This window comes from Pezoporus wallicus, unplaced genomic scaffold (genome assembly GCF_028554395.1).
Source record: "Pezoporus wallicus isolate ANWC-B61680 ecotype Strahan unplaced genomic scaffold, APGP_CSIRO_Pwel_v1 contig_4722, whole genome shotgun sequence".
Lineage (NCBI taxonomy): Eukaryota > Metazoa > Chordata > Aves > Psittaciformes > Psittacidae > Pezoporus > Pezoporus wallicus.
The window spans coordinates 3,658,695-3,662,995 of record NW_026641840.1 but is presented as its reverse complement, the minus strand read 5'-3'; positions in this window follow the sequence as shown (position 1 = coordinate 3,662,995).

Genomic DNA, 4,301 nt, shown 5'->3' with positions numbered 1-4,301 from the left:
GCATCTGGTGTTATCTTTTTTATTAAAAAAATAAAATTTTATCCCATGAAACATTAAGTCTCTTTCAATCATTTTGGTTGAATCTTTGGAAGCTACAGCATCCTTAAACCATCTGGCTATTACATCTGCATAAAACCTGGCAAGTTTTTCTGATGCTTGGCTAATAAATTGTATTGCAGTCTTGCATGTGGAAGATGCTGACAGAAATAAAGAATTGCATTCACTGCAATACTTCAGTAGGATCAATGGTCTGTACAGATATTTTAGTAGAGCGTTGCTCAGTTTGCTTTAATTCCATGAGGTTACAGTTTTTGTAGCTGTTTCATAGGGGCAGAAAAATCTAGGAGTCTTCCCACGCGTGGGATTTAATCCTTAAGAACTGATGTCCAGAGTAAAAAGCTGACAGACCTTTAGCAAAATCAGATGAGCATTCCTCTAGATGGTGTGGTGCTAGGTTCTTCACCCAATTTAAATGGAAAATAAATGGGAAGGTGGGTCAGAAACAGCAGCCAGGAGCAGAGTGTGGTGATGCTTTGGAGGTACTCACTGCCATTCCCTCCCTTTTCACTGAGGGAAGAAAGTAGAGAGCATTTACCTTTACTACTCTTCAATGGGACAATATCACTTATGTAAAATTTTTATTCCTGATTTTTGTGCATTTAATCAAATGTTTCTTGTTCCTTGATTTGTTTTATCGCAGCTGGAATGCTTAATAGTGCTTTTTGTACTCCCTAGTCTCACAATCCCCTTTCCCTGCCTTTGGTGCCACACCAATGCTAGAGGTCCCCTGGGTCTGATACCCGTTTCATTTTCTCCTGTAGCAGTAGAAGCCTTCCATCTCTGCTGTGATGCTTTGCATATGCTGCTGTGTTCCTGCCCCTCCCCAGCTGAGGGGGCTGCACCCCTGACCACTGCTGCTGTTGCAGGGTGTTTGCTGTCAGTCTGCTTTCTGGCTTGTTTTTCTTCCCCTGCAGTTACAGCAACTTTACCACACAGAGGGAAGACCTATCCCTAGGCAGATTATGAAGCAAAGGTCTTCTGTCTTCAGCAAAGGTATTTTGGTTTTAAATTACAGTGTCACTGTAATGGAGTCACTCTCAGTTTTCATACATGATTTAGACTTTTGCCTTTAGAAGTAAGTGTAGTACTGCTGCTTTTAGTACTACATAAAAGCAGGGAAAAAGCATACACTTACTAATTCTGTTAGTATAATTGATAGTGGTGTTTGTCTCATAGAGCATGATTTTAGCTATAGTTAAATTACACCCTAATGAGAAAAGTTTTTGAAATGGCCACTGCCAAAATCGATGGCTCTCCCTCATTCCCACTATCTCTCTGTAGCTTCCTCCTGTGCCAAATCTCATCTAACTCCATAAGTAGCTATTCAAGAAGCTGAAGTGGCAGAAACACTTCTCCCTCAAAACATGTCTGCTACAGTGGAGTCAGGTGGGAATAGATTGAAAAGAGTGCAGGAGCAAGCTGTGAGCGGCAGCCATCAACCTGGCTATCTTATAAACTTGTACCCTGCCCTTACATCCATAAATGTAAGAGTATCCTGCAGGATGAATGGCTAGATAGCCTGGATGTTCAGAGAAACAAATTTGTTTCAGCCTGAAGAATTCAAAACAATTGTTTGCTCTTTCCTGTGCTTTGACCCTGCTGAATCCTATTATAACCCCATTTGGCAGGCACTGTTTGCCCATAGTGAAGCCATGGTGGCTGTCACTGATCATCTCCTTATTTTCCATGTGCCCTTGCATGGTTTCCAGGAGGATCTGTTCTATTGTCCTGCAGGGCACCAACATGGGACTGAGTGGCCTGTAGTTCCCCAGGTCTTCCTTTTTGCCCTTTTTAAAAATGGGGCTTATATTTCCTTTTTCCAGTCACTGGGAATTTCACCAGACTGCCATGACTTCCTCGATACAATGGATAATGGCTTAGCTGCTTCATCTACTAGTTCCCTCAGGACCTGTGAATGCATTTCATCAGGTCCCATAGACCTGTGCACCTTCAGGTTTCTTAGGTGGCCTCCTGCCACCTAATGAAGTGGGTGGTTCTTCATTCTCCAGGTCCTTGCTGCTGCCTTCTGTTACTTAGATGATGGGGCTGGAGCACTTGCCAGTGAAGACTGAGGCAAAAAAGCCACTGCGTACCTCAGCCTTATCCATATCCTGGATAACCAGGTCTCCCATTTCCTTCTGAAGAGGGCCCAAGTTGTCCCCAGTCTTCCTTTTGTCACCACTGTACCTGTCAAAAACTTTTCTTCTTTCCCTTGTCATCTCTGGCCAGATCTGTCAGAGCTTCAGGTTCAGACTGCTGAATTCATGAACATGAATGAGAATCCAAATACAAGAGAGGTCAGGAATACCAGTTGTTTTACTAATTTTTTGCTAATGCGTTGAAAAGAAGTAGAAGGAAGCAAAGTAAAAATCCCTAGAGTTAAACTAATGCCATTTTCTTTTTTGGTGTCAGTTTTTCCTGTTGCTATATTGAACATACTGTTTTCCTGTGATTCATGCAGCGAAACATTTTAAGGTTTGAGATGATCCTCACTGATTATCTTACAAATATACCCTAACAGAAAGGACAATTTGAATCATGTGAACTATACGAATCATCTTCATTTATGCAAGACCTAGGGAAAGCACAGGGGGTGGTAACTGCAGTGAGAACAGTGGTGGCCAGGCCCAGGGGCAGGGTGCTATTTGGAGCTGAGATACTCTAGGTCTTAAGTGAACGAAATCCTGGGGAACCTGGTCTGAAGTCAGCGCTGACCATCTCTTTGAAACAGAGACTCTGAAAGTCCCATCCATCCTGAATGAGACTGATTTAAAATGACCAGTTCCAAAAAGCATCAACATACACTGAGCCAACAGCTTGGTTTTATTCAAAAGTGGAAGCAAGTACCTGTCCAAGATACAAAGGAAAGTTCATTGGCATTTTCCTGATGTTGAGAGGGCTTTTGCTAAAATGTGTATGGATGAGTTGATGAATGTTTCTGAAGACAAAGCTGCCTCATGGGTATCTACCTAATGAAACAACAAAAGGCTTGAAAACCTAAGTACAGAGGAGAGGGTGGCAGAAATAAACCACGTAACCGCTGAGGAGCGCTGCAGTGTTTTGAAAGATGCAAGGACAGAATGCAGATATGGTGGGGAGCTATACCCTCTGTAGTGAAGAATCATCATGAAATTAAGCTCTAATGCTAAAAAACGGGGACTGAATTAAGCAATTACAATAACAGCATAAAATGTATCTACGTTAGTTTATCAGTTTCACTAAGCAGAATTTGGAACAAGCTTAGTGCCCTCTAACAAGCGAACCAGTGGAAGTTTGGACTTGTGATAAAGCCTAGGAAACATGATAATAGCAATGAACAATGCCTATAAAAAAAAGGTTGTTATCTTTTACGTATCCGTTTCTCAGGAGAATAGGCTTCTAAGACTTAGGAAGATGATAATTCCAAACAGGAACTACAGAGGATCAAAAATAAAGGCTGGGTGGAGAATGGATTCAGAGAAGCCCTGAGAAGAAGGACTTGGGGGTGGTGTTTGTTGAGAAATTGAACATGAGCCGGCTTCAATGTGTGTTTGCAGCCCAGAAAGCAAACCGTATCCTGGGCTGCATCAAAAGGAGCATGACCAGCAGGTCAAAGGAGGGGATCCTGCCCCTCTACTCTGCATTCATGAGACCCAACCTAAATAATGCATTCAGCTCAAGCAGGTCCAGAGGAGGCCGTGAAGATGATCAGAGGCTGGAGCACCTCTCCTATGAAGACAGGCTGAGAAATCTAGGCTTGTTCAGCCTGGAGAAGAGGATGCTCCAGGGAGACCTTAGAGCAGCTTCCAGTACCTAAAGGGAGCCCACAAGAAATCTGGAGAGTGACTTTTTACAAGGTTATGAAGTGACAGGACAAGGGGGAATGGCTTTAAACTGACAGAGGGGAGGTTTAGACGAGATAAAAGAAAATCTTCATTATGAGTGTGCTTGAGGCACTGGCACAGGGTGCCCAGAGAAGCTGTGGCTGCCCCATCCCTGGCAGTGTTCAAGGCCAGGCTGGATGGGGCTTGGAGCAACCTGGTTTAGTGGAAGGTGTCCCTGCCTGCCGCAGTGGGTTGGAACTGGATGAGCTTTAAGGTAATCAAACCATTCTGTGACTCTGAAAGACATTCTTGGGTGAAAAAAAAAGAAAATATTTTGACTGTTTTCCCACTATAATTCTGTTTAAATTCCATTATGCATAAATCATAAAGGTTTTCTTTCCTTATACAAGCTATACAGATCATTTACTGGAACAGCAG